Genomic DNA, 22,440 nt, shown 5'->3' with positions numbered 1-22,440 from the left:
ACTGAAGCAGAAGCTTCCTACAGACCCACTGTGCCAGTTTTGAATGGAGGCATTTTCTGTCCATGGCCATATGCAGTGTGAATGGGCCGCAGATGTATATCAAGTGAGGGGGAGAAATACCATTTGGTGGGTAATGACAGTTTTGTGGCATTAGTCCTTGGAGACCCAGGTGGTCTTACTCATCTTGCATATATTTTAAGCTTTCAGCCTTGGGGATGTTTCAGCAGGTTAGCATCTGTATTTCAAAGATGAGCCCTGCAGTGAATCAGTGACGAGAGCCAGTCATACATTGGAACTGAAAGAAGAGATGAAAAGACACTTAAGGAGAGATCTGTGTAATGAAGCACCTAAGGAGAAGGTCAGGGCTTTTCTGTCTTTGCTTTTGACCATCTATCTGACTGACCTTACTTCTCTGGCCTTAGAGCCAGTCTTGGCGTGGGCAGGTTGCGCTGAACTTTGTGCACACTCCTGGAACATCAGGACCCTTTACCTGGAGACCCCAATGCAGAGCACGGGCTTATCGTTTCTGAGTTCAGTGTATCCTACTCCTGAGTTTCATGTTGGGGATTTTTCCTTTCCTCTTCTGACTACCAAATGAATCATATGTCTCCTTGACAGACTGAGGATTCTTTGGTTTAAGTGACTCAAGGCTGTTTCTATATATGGCCACTGAATTGGCTGTTTAAAGATTTATTGTTAACTTGAAGAAATAGATTTTTTGTGCCTATAAAGATAACTAATAATCTATCAGATTCTGGATAATAATGATTTTTTCTTGTAATTTTACGGGTATCATTTTTCGGACTTAGTCTTATATTTCTAAAACTTCCCACCTTTGAAATTGTCCTTATACAAGGTATGATTAACCTCAGCTGGTATTTATTTATATCCACACCCTGACTAACAGCAACCACACTGAACGAAGTTTAAGATTTTATTTCTTTTATCCAAAGAATTTTGTGGGATATACGGAGTAATGAGTAAGCACCTTAAGACATCTGACTTGTTAGAGATGCAGAGTGAGTTTCAAACAAGAAAAGGAAAGAACATGAGTGGATTTCTGATAAAATAGCTATAGGGGTGGGGTAGCTTAGGGAGGCAGATTGTAGTGGAAACACAGCAAGTGAAATAATCTGTTAGAAAGACTGTGAAAGATTCTCACACTCCTGTAGCATTTAGTTCCAAGTTGTACTGCTCTTAACACTTGAAAAAGAGGGTCCTCTGCCTGGCCCAGCATATCAGAGCTCAGTTTAGCCCTCTTCTACCCACAGTGTTCCCACTGGGTAAGGATTCTATGGGGTCAAGGAATCACATCTTTTCCTTTCATAGGTCATGGTCAGGGCATTTGGACTCTAGAATTTCCTGCCCAAATGGTCCTATGCCAAGACATGGATCCTTCCTTCAGAGAGCAGTTTGTACTCCACACAGTGGGGGGCCAAGGGGCAGCTGTTGGCAGGGCCAGGGAATGTGGATGGCTGCCAAACTGTGATGTCCATATATGAGCTTACAAATGTCAGCGAGGTGCAAAGGGTAGGTGCAAAGGGACCAGAGCCTGGCAGGGAGCACCTCTTTCTGAACCACCAGTCTCTGATGCAGAAATTTTCCTAGGTGCTTTGCAACACATTATTTCATTCAGTCCTGCAGAATACTTCAGGTTAGTGTTTCATCATGACATGGGAATGAATTAGTAAGAAGTGGAACCAGGATTGAAATATCAGGTGATCAAATTTGAAAAAGCACTGTTGTCACTTTGTTAGCTTGTCTGTTAATAGCCTCTTTGCTTTAACATTTATTCAGCTCTCTGCAGAATATTGGCATAAAACGATAAATATTTGTGGAGTATCTAAAATAGTGGAACAAGCTATTTGTTCATCTATACTATTGATGGGGTATGAAGTATGATTATGGTGGAGGTGAGAGATTCCATGTCAGGTGTTCTGCAGGGGGAACATTTCCTCCTGATCCACATATGTCTCTCAGTGTGTTGATCTGTAGATGCTATGGCAGTGCAGCTAAGTGGGCTTGCCTGTCCACCAGTCAGTAAATGCTCTGTATTTTCTGGTTCGTGTGGACTCAAATGTCATGGAAAGGACTGTTATTAAGAGAAGATATCAGCAGGCACCCTGTGTGCTGCGATCTTTTTCTTATTTCTTTAAAATGACACAAACTCTGGGTGTTCAAGGGGAGTTTTCAGAATGCCTGCCTTGCCGGGTCTCCTGGCACAGTTTATTTGGCCTTTTATTTGTGAGGCTGCCTGCTGGGCTTCTCGGTGCTGTGCTGCTCTACCTGTGTAGCCTCCCACCACTCCTTCTGGAACATTCTGCTGTGCTCTAACTTGGCTTTGTCTTTTCTTGTTCTCCTTCCCCACTCATCTGATATGCCAAGACCATTCTCTGCCTTTGGCAGGAAGCCCTTGAACATTTTCCTAACTTCTGCTTATAGGCTAGTTTTGGTAGTTTTCCCCATGTGTTGCCATCTGTACCCCTAATTGTTTTGGCGGTTTACCTGTCTTCCTTGTTTGGCTGTAGCCCCATCTGAGGGCAGGCTTTGTGTCTATCTTGTTTGTCTTTGTAGCATCACATCCTAGTGCAGTGTCTAGCACATGGAACTTTTAAAATAAATACTTACAGAATGGATGAATAAACTGCCATCATAATTGAGGCATTAAATACTTTTTCAAAGTTCTAGCATTAAAGTATAGAGAATTTCTTTGATGGATAGCCTATTGTTTCCTCTATAACATAATTGCATCTACTGCTTGGAGACTCACCTGAAGTGTCACCACTCTATACCCTTTTAGAGTGATAAGCCATTTCAATAACCCTTGCTTTCTCCCTTGGGGATCCAAGAAACCTGACTCTTCTCAGAAAGAGTGACTAAATCTGCATCAAACCTCAGAAAAGTTCTATTTATTTATCCAGGTACTGATAACATCATCTTTATTGTGTCTCCTCCTGCCTCCCTTTACTCACTCACTGTGCAGAAAAGGGTCAAATTACCCAAATCTCTCAGTGACAAGGGCTGCATATTCTCCCAAGTGAACTGTTTTCTAAAGCCAGAGCTCTGAATCCTAATGCCTACTAATCAGGATGGGACTTTTGTGCAAGAAGGCTGGTGTCCATTGATTGGGTTTGGAGAAAAGACTATTTGTGATGATGATCATGATTTAACTTTTGATCATCTTTGTCTTGAAATATCATTTAAATAAGTTATATTATGCTTAACAGAACTGTAGAAAAATACCGAGGGGCTCCTGAGTGGCTGACTTCGTTGAGCACCCCATTCTTGATTTCGGCTGAGGTCAGCCCTGCATTGGGCTTTGTGCTGAGCATGGAGCCTGCTTGGAATTCTCTTTCTCTCCCTCTGCCCCTCTCCCCTGCTTGCACTCTCTGTGTCTTTCTCAAAAAGGAAAAACAAACAAATAAAAAAACCAAAAAAATACAGAAAAATATTGAAATCACGTGTTCAGCATGATGAATTTTCAAACAGTGAACACATGCATGTAATATCTACCCAGTTCAAGAAATTGAACATGATCAGCATCCAGGGATTTTCCTTGTACTTCCTTCCATTTACTACCTCCCACACGGTGATAATATTTGTCCAATGTTTGAACTTTTACAAATGGAATCTATCATTATGCATTCTTTTTTGACTGAATGCATTCAGTCAACATCGTGTTTGTGATGCTCACCTATAGTTACATGTACCAGTCATTTGTTCCTTTTTATTGTTTTAGGGTGTTTGACTCTATATTTTATATGGTACAAGTGATATATGCATTCTACTGTTTTTTTTAATCTTTATTTTTGAGATATATTTAGAGAAAGAGACAGACAGAGTGTGAGTGGGGCAGGAACAGAGAGAGAGGGAGATACAGATTCCAAAGCAGGCTCCAGGCTCTGAGCTGTCAGCACAGAGCCCGACCCAGGGCTCGAACCCATGGACCGTGCAATCATGACCTGACCTGAAGTCTGATGTTTAACTGACTGAGCCACCCAGGCACCCATACTGTTTTTTTTTAAACAGGGTTCACACCCAGCATAGAACCCAACAAGCAGCTTGAATTCATGAGCCAGAGATCAAGACCTGAGCTGAAATCAAGAGTCAGATGCGTAACTGACTGAGCCACCCAGGTGCCCCTGTATTCATTCTTGTATTGATGGACATTTGGGTTATTTTTAGGTTGGAGTGGTTACAAATAATGCTGTTATATACCTTTTTTTGAAAGGTTTTTTTTGGGTCACATGTGCATATTTCTTTTGGACATATACTACGGAGCGTAATAGCTGGGGCAGAGGTATGCATATATTCTGCTTTGGTCGAGCCTTTCAAACAGTTTACTTTGGTTTAAGATTTCTAAGCAGGGGGTGAAGAAGACCTGGTACCTCTGACATTCCAGGGAGATACAGTTGTTTGGCCTATGTGATTTTGTTTAATGTTAATGTAGTCTAAGCTTGTGCAACTTTAAAAATGATCTGAGCCTGTAGTTATGAAGACAGAAGCAAGAGTGCCATGTAGCTGATGGCAAAATAACCTAATGGCTGTCAATGGGCAAGAAATCCCTGCAAGTTACTTCATCATTTAAGTGTGCATCTGTGAGCATACAGGTCTGTATGGGTAGACATCTTGTTTAAGAAAATCACATTAACCAATTTTAGAATCAAATGGGATGGTAATAAAATATTCTTAAGTTATAAAAAAACATGTACAGGATGGAATATTTACTCTGCAGTGGGGTCACATGATTTACTGTACCCCTTAATTCTTTATAGTTTTCTGATGAACTCGAAGTGCATTTTTCTCAATTTAGCTGATCAGATTTTAGGAAAAACATGGGGTAAACTTAAGTTACTGAGTTAAACTTTCCAGTATTATCTCTGCTTTTTAGGCAAGTCTTTCTCTTATTTTTCACCTTTAACTTTAAAGGAGACATAGGCACTTAATTAGAATAGTTAAATAAATAGCATCAAGGCCAAATTCTGGTATGCTTGTAGAGACTGGATAAATGATATGTGGCTAGTGGGTACAGTCACTCTGGGAAAATAATTTGGTAGTTTCTTCTTTTTTTAAAAAATGCTTATTTATTTTGGGGGGGGGGGAGAGAGAGAAAATGAATGAATCGAATGAATGAATGAATGAATGAATCTCAATCAGGTTCTGCACTGTCAACGCAGAGCCTGACATGGGGCTCAATCCCACGAACCATGAGATCATGACCTGAACCAAAATCAGGAGTCAGGCACCTAAGTGACTGAGCCACCCAGGCATCCCATAATTTGGTAGTTTCTTAAAACAACTAAACCTGAACTATAAAACCAGCCAACAAATGTACTCCTGGGCATTTATACTGGAGAATGACAACTTCAGTGTTCACACAGAACCCTGTACATGGTTGTTAGAATAGCAGCTTTATTTGTAATAGCATAACAACTGAAACAACCTAGATAACCAGTTGGTTAAATAAACTGTGGTATGTCTACACTATCAAATGTTACTAAACAATAAAAAAGTAAGTGACTGTTGACAAACACAACCTAGATGAATCTCCAGAGAAATAAGCTGGCTGAAAAAGTCCAATCCCAGAGGGTTACATATTGTATGTAACATTGTTGAAATCACAAAATTATGAAATGGACAACAGATTAATGCAGATTAGTAGTAACGGCAGGTGTTAAGAGGGAAGGGGCGGAAAAGAAGTGGATGTGTTTATGGAAGAGCAACATGGAAGATTCTGGTGATGATGTATCTTGACTATCAATGTCAACATCCTAGTTGGGTTATTGTTACCTTTGGGGAAAATTGGGTAAAAGATCAACTGTGTCCCATTGTATTATTTCTTACACTGAATATAAATCTAGAATTACCTCAAAATTAAAAAAAAATTTAAAAAATCATTAATTATAAAGAGACATGGTGGGGTACCTGGGTGGCTCAGTCAGTTAAGTGTCTGACTCTTGATCTTGGTTCAGATCATGATCTCTCGGTTTGTGAGTTCGAGTCCCACCTCAGGTTCTGCACTGACAATGTGGAACCTGCTTGGGATTCTCTCTCCCCTCTCTCTCTACCCCTATCCTGCTCACCTTTTCTCTTTCTTGAAATAAATGAATAAACTTAAAAAAAAAAGGGAGTGCTCTTAAGTTTGAGGGATAGCCTATTATTTCCTCTTCATGTCCTCTTCATGTCTTAAATATTGTAGATTGTTAACAAAGGAAAGCTCTTGTTCCTTGCCTCCTATTCAGGACAATATTACTCATTGGAATAGCCATCTATCAAAATTTCTGGTATTCTTTGTTCATGTGGAACTTCAGAAAGCTATTAGTTCATTTTCTTTGACCTGCAGAGATACCTACAAATCAGGTAGGGATCTTAAATGTAGAGAAGAAATATATCTGAAATAGATGGATAAATAGAAAAATGGAAGGATGGCTCAGGGTTTCCCCACCCCCAACCCCCATTAGTTTTTCTGGCTCCAGGGAACTTGTGTGACCGATCATTAAAGTCTAAGAAGTTTGCCCATTTTTCAATTCCTGTTTGGCTTAGGTGACCCAGGGATAAGCTTACGGAACAGTAGAAGTGATGCAATAAATCTTAGTGGGAATAAAATGATTTGGACTTGTGTGTTTGCTTTTAAGGCTTAAAATGTAATATTTCCTCCCTAGTTCTGTGACTTCCCTAGTGGAGTGCTTTTTATAATACTCTGTTATGTACTGGGGAGGCTTACTATGTTTTTCTGTTCTTTTCCTTTCCATGCCATTGTGCATGGGATCTTGTAGCCATTGGGTTATCATCTCTGTGAATTTTCTGGTTGGAACAATGTCTCTGTAGGTATCATTTTCCTGAGTGCTCTAGCTGAATTTACTTGGTTTTCCCTTGTTTCCCAATTTACTTGGTTGTCCCTTGGTTTCCCTTGTTAAATTATTTTGACCTTCCGGTTGGCTGTAAGTACATTGTTGTCGTTGCTGATGCTTACAGTTACAGGATTCTCAGAGACATTTTGAAAGATAGCCTGGCATTAAATTATCTCTTAGAAAAACAAGGTTCTCTGTTTGGCCTGAAAATCAAGGTGTCTTTGTTATGTTGTTATAAGGCATTTGGGGAGAAGATGTGAGGTAAAATGGTTTCCTTTAAATATTGACATGTTTGATATGTCAGGTGAGCAAAGTAAAATGTTCTCTATGACATTTCTACTTTAATTACTCTCTCCCAAGAGTAGGGAACAGAAAAGCAGAAGAAAGGAGAAAACATGAACTAACTTTCTTCTGATTGATCATCAGATGCCATATTCTTTACATACATTATCTCATTAAATCCCTGAACACCTTCAGTGGATACCTCTTATGTCTCTTTTCCAGATCAAGTAGAAGCTCAGGTACCCATGGTGGCACTTAGTCAGTTACAGAACCAGAATGCAAACCCCAGTTGGCCTAATCTGAAACTCTACAGTCTTTGATGCTACCTTTTGTGTTCTGGATGTCAGATTTGATTTGAATATGGTGATTGGCTGAAGACTTCTGAGGTTTGGCACACTGAGAAAGGTCACTGAGGGTAAAGGTGAAGTATAAATTACCCACATGGGAGCACAATTGAGTACAACTCTATGAGTCACTCATGTATATGATGTAACTTAAGAAATGTTATGAATGCCTCTAACTGCACACAAAGATCTTTATTCTCATCCTTGTCATTGTAATCCATTCTTCAACTCTCTTTTGCTCCCATGTGCTATAAAACTCCCACCATTAGAGTTAATGGTTCATAAAAAGACCATGGCTCCCCAAGGTCTCTTGGCTTCTTTGTTTTCTTAGACTATTTTTCACATGAGATGAAATCGCCCAGAAGTATCTTTTTGCTATTGGCTTGTATCTTCTCTGTATTGATGTCGATATCTTAGTCATAATATTGTACTATGGTTTCATAAGGTGTTGGGGGAAACTGGATAAAGGGTATAATGCAAGTCTGTATTATTATATAACTGCATGTGAATCTACAGTTGTCTCAGTTTGTCTGACTTCTTGGTGTTGAGTTCCTTTACTTTCACGTGGGGGGATAAGAAGTGGGAACATGGTGATCCTAAGCCCTGTCCTATCATGAGAGCATCATGAAGAAATGTGATCAGGCAACCGACACAGATGGTGTGTGAAGTAACTGTAAAATCAACTTTATACAATTGAGGATTTTATATTTTTGTTCATTTTAAGAACAGGATTTATTCTCTCCAGATCATAATATTTTCACCATAGGCTCTCAGTTTCTCTTTGGTCTTGAGACCATCATTTTACCTTTCATTGCTTCGATTTATTCATCTGTAAAATAGGGTGAAACAATTTTTATTGAGAAACAACCATGGAAAAAGTGTTTTGAAGCAATCAGAAAGCATACTATTCTTCAGGTGAAACAAATACAGTTTTCATGTTATAATGTGCTTTACTTTCAGATGGCTCCAACATACATTAATAGAAGTCCCTTTAACTTCATTCTTTTAATACTAGAATAGTAATATAGATCAATTATATTTCTATACACAAATCTAGAAGATTGTTACTATGTTGTAATTGTTTCTGCACATTGGCCTTCTTGACAATGCTTTTGTTCCTGAAGTTGGTTTTAAATAATTACAAATCCCTAAACTTTATTTTGAAGATGAAGGGGAAAGATAGGTAATTGTGGAGTTTGAGTGTTGAGAAGACTCAGGGAGGGTATATAATCTTAAGGAAACTTAGATTTGATTGTTAGGAGGGTTGGCATGAATGCCTATAGGTCCTCTACTGAGCCATTTTTCTCCTCCAAATCTCAGCTGCTTTGTTGCACGACAGTATTACATTAAGGGAGGCATGTGGTGGTATATGTTGGCTTAAACCAGATGAGATGTTAGTAAGGATAGTATTCCAGGTACTCTCAGGGATCCCTGGTGGTTGTCTTGTTGTGGGGGATAAATCCCAACGTCATTCTGCAGATCACATTGTCCCTTAACAGGGATGCTGGCAGGAAGGGCCATATGAAGAGACCATAATGTATTCTCTCTCTGTGTAGCATCTTAAAGGTGGCTCAAGGTTGTCGTACATGGCTTATTTTAATAGCCTCCTGAGTATACCTTAGGTGTACACTGAGATTTGTCTACAAAACTATATTTCATAGAGATTATCTCACTTAATTCTGACAAGAACCATATGAGGTTAGGGATTATCAGCCCCATTTTATACAGACTTAGCAAAACTAAGCAGTTTGTCCATGATCACACAATTAGTAAATGGAAGTACCAAAATTTGAGTCTAGGGAGCTAATTCCACAGCCTAAACATTGAATCTATTTTTCTACAATATAGCTTCTAAGTTTGGGTCAATACTTATAACAGTTTTTGAGTACCTACCATCTTTTAGGCATTGTGCTGGGTTTTGTAGATACGGAAGCTGATGAACAGGATTCTTGTCGTAGAGGTGCTTCTGGTTTAAGGGTAAATATTCAGTAAGTTGTGGGAAAAAAAAGATAAAATATGAAGCTAATAATTCACTTACAATTCTGAGAATATTTAAAGTAATATTTAAAGATAGCCTAGCTCAAGAACAGTATAGTAAATAGTTTATTCATTCAAATTTGACATTGAATATTTATAATGTATATATACATTATATATATAATATATATAATGTCCTGTGAAAAGAATGGTGAAGGATCCAGAGGAGCTTCCTGCTCTCATAGACTTAAGTTAGCATCTGGCAGGTAGCGGGGAGGCAGGCACTTAGTCACAGGTTCACAGAAATAAATAGAAAATTGAAACTGACATGCACCATCATAGTCCTGGACATGATGCTCTACGAGTGAATAATAGCATTTGTTCTTGTCAGGGACATCTTTCCTTGGAGGGGAGGTCAGAAGGTAAATAAGCATTAACTAGGTAAGAGATGGGGAAGGCAAAGCCTCTGTGGAAGCTCTGGGCACTGAAAACTCCAGTTGCTAAAGGAATGCAGAGTGACCCAGGGTGGTGGAGAGGGGAGGAGTGGACAGCCTGGGGACTCCTGTGCTAGATGGGACCAGACAGATAGAGGTAGACCAAGTAGGGCCTTGGGTTGTTGTAAGAATCTTTAAGCCAAGGGTAAAGGAAAGTCACTGAAAATATGAGTGACAAAGATTTATGATTAAAAAATACAGCTCTAATTAGGGGCACCTAGGTGCCTCATTTGGTTAAGCGTCTGAGTCAGTTTTGGCTTGGGTCATGATCTCAGGGTCATGGGATCAAGCCCCATATTGGGTTCCATGCTGAGAGTGAAGCCTGCGTAATAGTCTCTCTCTCTCTCTCTCTCTCTCTCTCTCTCTCTCTCTCTCTCTCTGTGTCTCTCTGTCTCTCTGTCTCTGTCTCTTTCTCTCACTCTGCCCCTCTCCCCTGCTCATAAGTGCTCTCTCTATCTCTAAAGTAAAATAAAATAAAATAAAATAAAATACACCTCTTTTTAGCTCAGTGAAGAGACCGAATTGGCAGGCAGCCAAGATCTCTTCCTGGGGAGGATCAGTAGAAAATGGCAGGGGCCACAAGGTTGGATGTGTTAGAGCGTGGACTGAAGAGGTGGTGTAAATATGGAGAGAAGTGGATGACTTTCAGAAGTTGTTAGCATGTAAGATGGCCAGAAACCAGTGATAGATTGAATGTAGCATAAGGAGAAGAAAAGGAAGTTTCTGTAGTCTAATAGATGGTGGCACAATTCACTGGGATGGGGACACTGGAAGGAGATTAGATTTGAGAGGAAGAGTTCAAGTTCAATTTTATACTTGTTAGGTTTGGGGTGTTTTTGAGAGAGACCAGCAGAAAACATCAGGTTGACATTTTCTGTATTTGTGGAGCCCATGGGGCTGGAGATAGACCTTTGGGTATCCTAATTGTACAGATGATAAATGATATCATGGCCTTGGGCAGCACTGCCTCGAGAGATGCTAAGAAGTGGTAAGAAAAGAGAGCCTGGAACCAAGCCTTGAGGAAATTCGTTTCCGGTTTTGTGAAGGAAGATCAGCCCACAAAGGAGCACTTCACAAGAGAGGAGAAAAACCTCTTGAAGTATGAAAACAAAGGGAAGCCATGTTTTGATAAAGATGGAATGGCCAGTCAGATCAAGTGTGGTGTAGATGATGTGGGTTTGAAATAGTCCTCTGGAGTTCTTGACATGGAAGTCTTTGGTGATCTTAGCAAGAGTGGTTTGTGGAAAAAGATACATTAGAGCAGGGTGACGAGTGAGTGAAGGCTGTGAAATTGGATATAGTAAGAACAGACAAGTCGTCTGAGAAGAAAATAGCGAATAGAACATGCAAGATTTGGGGAAGGTTTTTATAGAAGATGGAAGAGACTGGAGAATGTTTCAAAGTCAGTAATAAAGATTTAATGGATAGGGAGATAGCAGACATTTGCCAGAGAGAAAGGATAATAAATAGCATTGGCTCTAGAGAAGGGGAATAGGTAGGGAAGGTTTATCAGAGATGCCCACGTTTGCATGCTTTGTATGAACAGGATGAGGGGGCTCCTCCTCTAGGGATTCAAGGTTTTCTGTAAAGTAAGAGATGGTACCTTTGTGTGCTATGGAGCTGGAGGGAGAGGTGGAAGTGTGAGTGGAGCTCAGAAAGTTTGAAATAAGGTGGTTGTTCTAAAGAGAGGGTGTGTGTTGTCTTGAGGAAAAGTGGTCAAGTTCTTGGTCACTGTTGATGCCTATTCTCCAGAAGCTTGGAGACATTCATTGTTTTATGCTTAAGTTAATAATCCATGGTGTATCCACATTTTCTGAAAAATCTGAGTGAATAGTATCCATGTAAATAAGTGCAAAGTATTTAAGAAAGGTGGAAAGAAAAAAAAATAAGTGGTTCTTTGCAGAGTGGGAAGGCAGAAACGAAAATATTCTTTTGAAAATATTTAAATTTATAAGCATCTCTAAATGTTTATATACTTATTAACTGAGCTGACTCAGGAGGGGAAAAAAACAGTCCTTTATCCTATGAGGATAATTGACCAATTTGTCTTGTTTAAACATTGAGACTGGGGCTGAACCAAACATTAGAGGTTGGTTGGTTATTTATTTATTTATAGAGCATACAAGCAGAGGAGAGGGGCAGAGGGAGAGAGAATCTTAAGCAGGCTCCATGCTTAGCACAGAGCCCAATGCAGGGCTTGATCCCACGACCCTGGGATCATGACCTGAGCGAAAATCGAGAGCCGGATGCTCAACCGACTGAGTCACCTAGGTACCTCTCGAGTATTAGAGGTTATTTTAAAAGGATATAAGGACTTGCGTGGAAAGATGTGCTTAGATTGCTGGGTTTTTATTTTTATTGTTGTTCCACTGGTCTTCGTGGTCTTTGTGATATTTCTGTCTGCTTAAGAAGGTGAAAGGATGTTTCTATAAATCTGAGACTCATTCAGCAAATGGAGCCTCATTTTCTCAAAGGCATTTTGGCTGAGGAAGACAGGGACAGGCACCTGGAGATAAGAAATGTTTTTTTAAAAAATAAGGTGACCTCAGTTGGCTTATAGCACTTGCCTAAATGTGAAATTTCGTTTCCTGTGCATGGGGAATGTCATCAGCTATGCAGGAGGGGGCATAAGAGAGCACACAGGATTGTCTCTCCTCTTGAAGAATTTCTTGTTTGGCTGGGGAGGGAACGTATCCATATAAAAACGATTAAAAAGACCATGCCTGACAAATGCAGGTGTTTAAGGAGATGAACACAGGTTCAGAGTGAGAGAACTGACAGGTGACAAAAAGACCTCATAAGGGAAGATGTAGGAATAAGAAGAGTTTCAGAGCTATGGCATGAGCAAGGTTCCAATCTACTAGCTGCTTCTAATGCATTTCTCAGGAGAGTGTGGAGAATCACATGGGAGATTTTTAGGGCCAGTCCTGGAAGTGGCACCTATGGCTTCTGTCCTGTACTACTGACCAGGAGTCAATCACACAACCCCATCTCACTGTAGGAATGCCTGGGAAATAACACTATAGCTATGTTCCTGGGAAAAAGATGTGGATTTGTTGAACATCTAGCCAGTTGGTGCTCCATGCTCAGTGGAGCCTCACAGAAGAAATTTCATTCTTCTCCCTCATTCCTGACTCTTGAGGCTCCTTTAATCCCTCTTTTCCCCAAGTTGAGTCATTTTCATTACCACCAGGTATTATTCATAGGTTATTGTTCATAGACCATCAACTACCCTGGCTATAATCTTCAGCAAACACTCTTGTTCTTTATTGTTCATCTAAAATGTGCTGGTTATCGTAAAACGTAATTCTCTAGATGTAATCCAAAAAATACTGGTAAAGTGGGATTATTGTTTTGCTTGATTACATAAGTGTAAGGTCAAAAAGAGAGAGAATATTGGGAAGGCTTCACATTTAAAGGCAGATAATAGAAGCCCACAATGAAGAGAATTTGAAGAAGACAAGGGGTCTTCATGATGCCATTTCAATATGGCAGCTTTATCAAGCCATCGTGGTTATGTACTATATTACCTACTTCTCAAAGAGGAGAAAAGGCACACACACAGACAAATCAACCATTTCATTTCCATAAAGTCCCAAAGTGAATTCCGAGAAGTGCCCTTAACTGATGCTTTTATATTAGATTATGCATTTAAATGAAAAAAAAAACCACAAGGATTTCCATATGAAAATCTTTTCATTGTAATGTTAACCAGTCCTGTAATGTTAACCAGTCTGTCTTATGTAGTGTCTGAAGTGTGTTGTTTTTTTTTTTTTAAGTTTATTTATTTAAGGGAGAGAGATAGCAGGGAGGAGGCAAAGATAAAGGAAGAGAGAGAATCCCAAGCAGAATCCCAAGCAGGCTCTGTGCTGACAGCACAGAGCCCTACTGTGTGTGTGGGGGGGTGCTTTATCCCACTAACTATGAGATCATGACCTGAGCCAAAGTCAAGATTCGGATCCTTAACCAAATGAGCCACCCAGGTGCACCTTGTCTGAAGTGTTTTTATCCAGTAAACAAGATAGTAATCAACATGGTTATGTGATACATAAACAAGTAAGCATTGCTCTGTGGAACTAAAAGTTGTCACCTCACACTTTGAGCTGCATTGGACATGGTAATGACATCTTGCCATCTCAGCATACCCTGGTGGCCTCAGAGTCCCTGATGTTTTCATCTAATGGACTGTGTGATCTATGTGAATTTTTCTTTCTTTTTTACTTTTCTTTTGCAACAGTTGTGCCTCCAATGTTCTTTGTGAAGAAATATAACCCCAAGCAAGTAAGCATTCTTACCAACCAATTGATGGAAAATAATTTATTTCTAAATTCCTAGAAGAAGAGAAGAAGTCTCTGGATATACCTCTATCTAAGCTATCCATGTGCTTATCTAACTATTTCAAATATTTTTTCCTAAATTGAGTTTTTAATGTCAAGGTTTCAGGATCCACAGTTTGCCAAAGTTGTCATTTGTTGAATTGTTCATGGCGAGGCTTATTGGGAACAGTGACTATCATGCTTCTATTTTTCAGTAAATGTGGCTGCTCTGGGGTGTTGTTGTAGGAGACAGAATTCATTGTAATTATAATTCACATTTATTTTCCTGTTGAAATTCCCGTTTTTTTTTTTTTTTTTTTTTTTTTTTTTTTTTTTTTTTTGTTGCCCTACATGGTCTCTCGGGGAGAATGCTAAAGGCATCAACATTTACTGATTTGGGCTTTAGTGACTTTTTTTCACGGATCCCCCATAACAAGATTTCAGTGATATTAACAGATTCTCATCAAGCACTTTAGAATAAACAAAACAGTGAGTATCTAGGCAGAAAGCCATGTACTTTTAGAACTCAGTATGTTTATAATATATATGAAGGCAAAAACATGGAGACACCATAAATAACTATTATGTTTGGTTGTCATATGCCAAGTTATTTTTTTAGAGAGAGGAGTTTAACCATGACTCCCTGAGGGGAAGGATAGCTGAATATTGGGGGCAAATGGTGGTAGTGGTAGAGTAGGTTTGTTACCCAGAAAAGAAGATTGAGAGCCAAGGGGATTTTTAATCTTGAATCCCTCATTTTTGCCACAGGACATTTATTTTGCTATCTGAATTATCTTTGGCCCCTTGGAGGAAAATAGTTGTGAAAAGCACAGACGTAATTTTCTTCTCTGGCTTTTTCCTATAAGAACATAATTACGAACCATGCTGAGTTAGGGTGTAACATCCATTGGAGAGCATCCTAAATGGCACTTTAAACACATTTTTGCCTCTCTGGCATCACTTAGCAACACAAGCCTTTGAGGCATTTCTGGCTTTTCTTTTTATCTGATGGGCTGATAATCTTGTAATGGCTTTAGTTTTGTGACCAGTTACCAACGATTTGTTGCTATTTTTTATAAATTGCCCTACCCATAAATGTCTACAACAAGCCTAACAACAGTTCTAGAAGGGTGTGGAAGTTTGGAAACTTCAGCCCTGGGTATTTAGTACTCCAAAATTCTATGATGAATTGTGGAAATTTCTCAAAGTTAATTTAAATTCAGTCTCACAAAAGGTTCTGGTATAGAACATACTATAAAAGAGAAGGTTAGCTGGAAAATGAAATGTGACAGAAATTAGATATTATCAGGCTTTTGGATATGAAAGTATTTCTCCTATGTTGAGGTGGAATTTGTATTCTTTTTTTGAATGGCACTTTATTCCTAATGGCACTTTTTTCCTATTCTTCTACGTAAATAGTGAGCAGAAACATCTCTTTTTTTTAATGTCATGAAAATAAGTAGTGACCTGTGAACAAAAAAGTTTTGAAGATTTTTACTCTTGTTGCTGTACTATTTTGGCTAATTTTGGGACAATGTGGTGATTCTCTCTAAATCTAGTGTGACACAGACACAGTGACAAATGAAGGATGAGCAGGAAAGAATGGGATAGACTAGCAAATGTAGATGGAGTTCATGCACCTGTGTAGACTGGCATTATTGATGAGCTGTTTAATTTCAAATGGTTGGTCTGGCTGTATTTGGCGGCTAACCTCTGGAACTTCTTGTTACCTCAGTGCTTGCTGGACATGTACGTGCCAACCTCCGTTGTAAGTTGTGATTAATTTATAGCTTCTTCAGTGCTTGGAAATGTCACATTTTCTTACACTTAAATTTTATATTATACATATTTAGCATAAATATCTTTGGCAACTGATTTTTCTCTTTTACTCATTTATCTTTCTTAAATAGAGCTAGTATCATGTTTTCATTGCTGTAAATTTCTAGCACACTCAATTAGTTAGAATGGCTTAACTTCCATTGTATCTTTTCCCTTTGGTATTTAAAGAAAAATAATTACTATGGAAAATAATCATTCTGCCTCTGTCTCATTTTTGCCAGTATTTGGAACTCTTATTTAGTTTTGACTCTAAAAAAGGCACTCTTGGATTTTGCGCAAATATTTTACTTGTGTTTTCATTTTAATAAAAGTGAGATAAGTATATCTTTTTTTCAAATTTTTATTTAAATTCTAGTTAGTTAACATCTAGTGTAATATTGGTTTTAGGAGTAGAATTTAATGATTCATCACTTACATGCAACACCCAGTGCTGAATACAAGTGTCCTCAATACCCATCACTTGGTTAGCCCGTCTCCCATCTACCTTCTTCCATCAACCCTCAGTTCCCTATAGTAAAAAGTCTCTTGTGGTTTGCTTCCCTCTTTTTTTCCCCTTCTCCTATGTTCATCTGTTTTGTTCCTTAAATTCCACATATGAGTGGAATCATACAGTATTTGTCTTTCTCTCACTTAATTTGCTTTGCATAGTACATTCTAGCTCTTCCCATGTCATTGTAAATGGCACGATTTCATTCTTTTTGAGGGCTGAGTAATACTCCATTATGTATTCATACCACATCTTCTTTATCCTTTCATCAGGCAATGGATATTTGGTCTCTTTCCATAAATTGGCTGTTGTTGCTAATGATGCTATCAATATCCAGGTGTGTGTGCTCCTTCAAATCAGTATTTTTTTATACTTTGGGTAAATACCTTGTAGTGCAACTGCTGGGTCATAGGGTAGTTCTATTTTTAACTTTTTGAGGAACTTCCACAGTGCTTTCCATGGTGGCTGCACCAGTTTGCATTCCTACTAACATTATAAGAGGATTCCCTTTTCTCTGCATCCTTGCCAACATCTGTTATGTCTTGTGTTGTTAATTTTAGTCATTCTGACAGGTGTGAGGTGATATCTCATCATGGTTTTGATTTGTATTTCCCTGATGATGAGTGATGTTGAGCATCTTTTCATGTGTCAGTTGCCATCTGGATGTCTTCTTTGGAAAAATGTCTCTTTATGTCTTCCGCCCATTTCTTAACTGAATTATTTGTTTTTTAGGTATTGGGTTTGATAAGCTCTTTATAGATTTTGGATAAAAACTAATCATTGTCAGGTTTGGTATCAGGTTTGTAATACCTATGTAAATGGAGTATGGTATCCTTTCATGTTGATCTCTGTTGTGAGATGTGTAATTTTGAAATAATTTGCTTCTTAAACAATCTCTGCCTTCTTCCTTTTGTAGAGGTAGATATTATGCTACATATATGTTCTGTTATATTCTGGTTAGTAGCTCTTTCTTAGATCACTTTGTCAATTTATGCTTTCTCTCATTATTGTCACTGCATCAGGATTATGTTAATCAGAATAGGGCTGTATATACCATTCTGTTAGGATATTTTTCATCTTATTTGGCCTTATCTACTTAGTGGTTTTTAATGAAACTTGAATTTTCTCTTTCTTGCTTAGCCTATGTGAATGTTACTTCATTGTCCTTTTTTCTCCTTTTATTTTCATTAATTCACTTTCCTTATTTTTCTTAGGGTTATTTTATAATATTTTCCTAGCTTGCTAAATGAATACTTAGTTTTATTTTTGTTTTTACTGGTTCCTTACTGCTACTTTTTTAGGGTTATTTCATTGACCTTTACTGAGATCCTTTCACTTATTGAGTTGAATATCGTGTCCTTTTATTTTCATGTATTTTTAAAAATGAGAATCCTAAATGCCATGAGTTTTTGTCCTGTGAGTCCATTTTATTTTACCACCCATCATTAGCTTTTATATAGATTTTCTCGTTGTTCTGAATGTTAAAATAGCTCATAATTATTTTAAAAAATTTTTATGTTTTACTTATTTTTGAGAGAGAGAGAGAGAGAGAGAGAGAGAGAGAGAGAGAATGGGACGAACAGAGAGAGAGGGAGACACAGAATCTGAGGACAGGCTCCAGGCTTTGAGCTGTCAGCACAGAGCCCAGTGCGGGGATCAAACCCACAAACCGTGAGATCATGACCCGAGCCAAAGTTGGACGCTTAACCTGAACCACCCAGGCACCCCCAAATAGCTCATAATTACAATTTTGATTTTTTCTTTAGTCTATGCCATTTAGATATGTTTTCTTTTCAGGTTTGCCTTTGTGTGTTCATTTTAAGGTTATGTCCTGATAATAATTCCCATTGTGTTTGGGCATATGTGTTTCACATGTGCATCTTGTGAGCGTGCAGATGGGGTATTGAATTCCTACATGTTATATGTTTGTGATACTTTTCCCTAATATAGGATCATTTTTTCTTTTTTTTTCCAGCCTTACTGAGGTATTCTGACAAAATTGTAATATATTTAAAGTGTACAGTGTGATGATTTGATATATAAAAACACTGTATAAGGATTCTCATAAGTTAATTAACACATCCATACCTCACATATTTACCTTTTTTCATGAATGTGTAAGAACACTTAATACCTACTCTTAGCAAAATGTAATTCTACAATACAGTATTATTAAATATAGTCACCATCCTATACATTGTAGCCTTTTACCAACCTCCCCCATTGTTTCCACCCCTCAGTTCCTGGAAACTACCATTCTACTCTCAGTTTATAGAAGTTTGATTTTTTTTTTTAAGATTCCACATGTAAATGATAACATGTAGTATTTGTCTTTTTCTGTGTAGCTTATTTCACCTAGTATAATGCCCTCCATGTTGTTTCTGATGGCAATATTTTTTTTTCTTTTTCTTTTTAAAGCTGAATAATATACCTCTTTGTGTGTGTGTGTGTGTGTGTGTGTGTGAGAGAGAGAGAGAGAGAGAGAGAGAGAGATAGGAAAAGGGAAAGAGAGAGAGAGAGAGAGAGAGAGAGACATACATCCATTTATCTGGTGATGTTTAGGTTGTTTCCAAACCTTGGTTATTGTGAATAATACTGCAGTGAAGATAGGAGCACATATATATTTTTCATTTCCTTTGGATATATACCGAGAAATAGCATTGCTGGATCATATAGTAGTTCTAGTTTAAACATTTTGAGGAACCTCCATACTATTTTCCATAGTGTCTGCACCAATTTATATTCCCACCAACAGTGCACAGGGTTCTCTCTTCTCTACATTTTCACCAGCATTTATTATCTCCTTTTTCTTACTTTTTTAGACAGTAGATATTATAATGGGTGTGAGGTGTTAAATCAATGTGGTTTGATTTGCATTTTCCTGATAATTAGTGATGTCAGGAATCTCTTTATGTACCTGTTAGCCATTTGCATGTCTTCTCTGGAAAATGCTGTTCAAGTCTTTTGCCCATTTTTTAATTGGGGTATTTGTTATTTGTTTTTGTTTTTCTGTTGAATTGCGGGAGTTCTTTACATATTTTAGATATTACCCTTATCAGATATGTGGATTACAGATATTTTCTCCCATTCCATGGTTTGCCTTTTCATTTTGTGTTATTTTGTGAAGCATTTTAGTTTGATGCAGCCCCACTTCTTTGTTTATTTTTTTTACTGGTAGTTTTGCTGTCATATCTAAAGAATCATTGCCAAGACCAATGTGAAGGAGAATTTTTCCTCTGTTTCTTTTAGGAGTTTGAAAGTTGGGGTCTTAATGTATTCTGAGTGGATTTTTGTGTATGGGGTAGGGGAATGGTCTACTTTCACTCTTCTGCATGTGAATTTCAAGTTTTTCCAACATCATTTATTGAAAAGACTATAAACATTCCCATTGAGTATTCTTGTCTCTTTTTGCCAAATGTTACTTGACCACACATGGGTTCGTTTCTGGGCATTTGATTGCGTTCCTGGTTTCATGTCAGTACCATACTGTTTTGTGTAGGATAGCTTTGTAATACAGCTGGAAATCAGGAGGTGTGATGCTGTCACTTTTGTTCTTTTTTCTCAGAATTGGTTTGGCAATTGTCTCCTCATCCTGCAGAGTCACGTCAGCTTTCTGTGGGGCTTTCTGCTGTCTGAAAAACCTCATTCTCACCACTCTCACTCTGGGGGGCACACATAGTGGCTGCCCATGGGATGGGAATATATGTGGGTTAGGTTTGCCTAGCATTGGGGGTGTCGGTGGTACAGCTAGGGGCTCCACTGGCAAGGCATCCCCAGCTGCTCTTGGATAGCTTTCCTGATGGAGTCTGTAAACTGGTGTTTAAGACCTTTGATACATTTTGATCTGAGCTCTCATTTGTCACTCTGGCCTCCTAGCTACTTGCTGGCCCCCAGTGGTATACAGTTCACATCTCAGTTTTCAGAATGCGGTGAAAAAGAAGTGTGTCACTTTGGCAGCATCCTGCACAGCTGGCAAAAGCAGGTGCTCACTTCTATGTTATTACATTCCCCTATGGGAGAGGTCCTGGGCTGAGAAAATGTTGACACGGAGCTGTGCCCAGTGAGTGCCGGGGGAGTAGTGATGTGGACAAAGCGAAACTTCCTCTTACCTTTTCACTGCGTCAGTCTCTAATTTTTTTGCTCCAACCGTGTGCTGGAACTTCTCCAATGGACTCCCAGACTTTCATAAAGGCTCTTTCATCCCTGGGTGATTATCAAAATTGGTGGCCTTTTGAGGGAAAACCGTAGAAAACTCTCATTCAGCCTTGTTGGCGATGTCATAAAAACCAGCATATTTAGTTTTTATTTTTGTAGGCAAGCATTTTTAAGCTTGCCTAGAATCTTGCAAAAATTTTCTCCTGTATTTGATAGTTTAAAAATGTCAGGTATGTTAAGGTTTAGATTTTTACTTACTTATATTTTTCCTGAAACCGTTTAAGTTACCTTTCTGAGATTAAGAAGGTTTTCTGAAAGTACGTTTTTGATGGTGATTTCTATTTGTCTGGGCTCTGTTCTAGAAACACTGATTAATGCATGTTAACTCCATAGTCTCTATTTTTCCACTTATTTTTCTGTCACAGTTTGCTTTTTCTTTCTCCCTTTGAGATCCTCTAGAACAATTCAATAGTGATTAAATCTGCCATGTTCAGTGTCACTTCTTGCACTCTGTTTTTAGTTTCTTGGTAATCTTTTTTTTTTTCCTTAAATACCTTTCCTCTATTCACTCCACATGGCTGCCTTTATTTTTTGTTTCAAGTTTTTATTTATATTCTAGTTAGTTAAGATAGATAGATAGATAGATAGATAGATAGATAGATAGATAGATAGATAGTACAATAATCATTTCAGGAGTAGAATTTAGTGATACATCGTTTATATACAACATCCAGTGCCCATCACAAAATCACACTATTGCCTTTTTATCTTTCCTGGAATTCTCGTTTCATCCTGTTTCCTTTCATAGAGGTCATATGCCTTTGTCCGCGATGAGGATACCAAATTGTTTTCTGAAATTTTCTTTTGGATTCTGGAGTACGAAGTTTTGCAGAGGTTTGCTTTGAATTCTTGGAACAGTATTCTCTTTCCCTTTGAAATGATTAAAAATTATTTTTTTCTATTTTGAGTAATATGCAGGGTCAGTGGATTTTCATTGGTCCAGATACTCTTCTACTGTGATGGTGGTGAAAACGTCAGTGTTCAGTTTATTATTTAGGGGACATCATTTCCATTTTAATTACCATTTCTCGACAGTCTTTGTTTAAGATACCTCCCCTCAGTTGCTGTTTGAGCTTCTTTCAGCTCCCATGATCTGATTGCTTGATACTCCAAGGAAAAATGTTACATGGCCTCCTAAATCCCAGTAAAATGTAACCAAATTGCGTTGTTTTTGAATCTACTATAATATGTTCCAAATGTCTTCCACCTCTTGGGTGTATTTTTCTTATTGTGATACATGACACAATTAGAGAACAAGAATTTCCTTTATGCCATTGACTGCAAAGGTCACACAGGTAGAAAATGGAAGGGTCAGATAATTTGCACAAATCATCTTCACTGTTAGATACATTAGCAAGAAAATGTAATTGAATTGCATGTGTTAAAGGGATGAAACCATCCAATGAATTGTTCTTAATAGAGGAAAAAGATGATATGTGAGCTAAAATTGACATGAAAAATACAGGAAGAAGTTGAGGTGTTGGAGTGAGAGGGAAAATGGTGGAGGTTATTGAATATCTATTAGAGTGTGCAGTTGTATTTTTGAAATAGTCACCTAATTATATATCCAGATATACTAACTGTTGATACTATCTTTTTAAAAAAATTTTTTTAACGTTTACTCCTTTTTGAGGG

At 38.2% G+C, this 22,440-nt stretch overlaps 1 long non-coding RNA gene across 5 annotated transcripts in view; it reads left to right on the top strand.

Moving 5' to 3' along the window:
• LOC128314904 (uncharacterized) overlaps positions 1–22,440 on the top strand; it is a 478,400-nt gene that overhangs the window by 186,629 nt on the left and 269,331 nt on the right. Inside the window, exon 1 of one of the 5 annotated variants that reach the window (XR_008297420.1) lies at positions 3,830–4,115. The exons of the other annotated variants lie outside the window; for them this stretch is intronic. This is a non-coding gene — a long non-coding RNA (uncharacterized LOC128314904). Of the gene's footprint in view, positions 1–3,829; positions 4,116–22,440 lie in introns of those variants that run through there. 5 annotated transcript variants of the gene reach the window in all.

The sequence above is a fragment of the Acinonyx jubatus genome, chromosome A1 (assembly GCF_027475565.1).
Source record: "Acinonyx jubatus isolate Ajub_Pintada_27869175 chromosome A1, VMU_Ajub_asm_v1.0, whole genome shotgun sequence".
NCBI classification, from domain to species: Eukaryota; Metazoa; Chordata; class Mammalia; order Carnivora; family Felidae; genus Acinonyx; species Acinonyx jubatus.
This window is presented reverse-complemented; position numbering and strand designations above follow the sequence as displayed.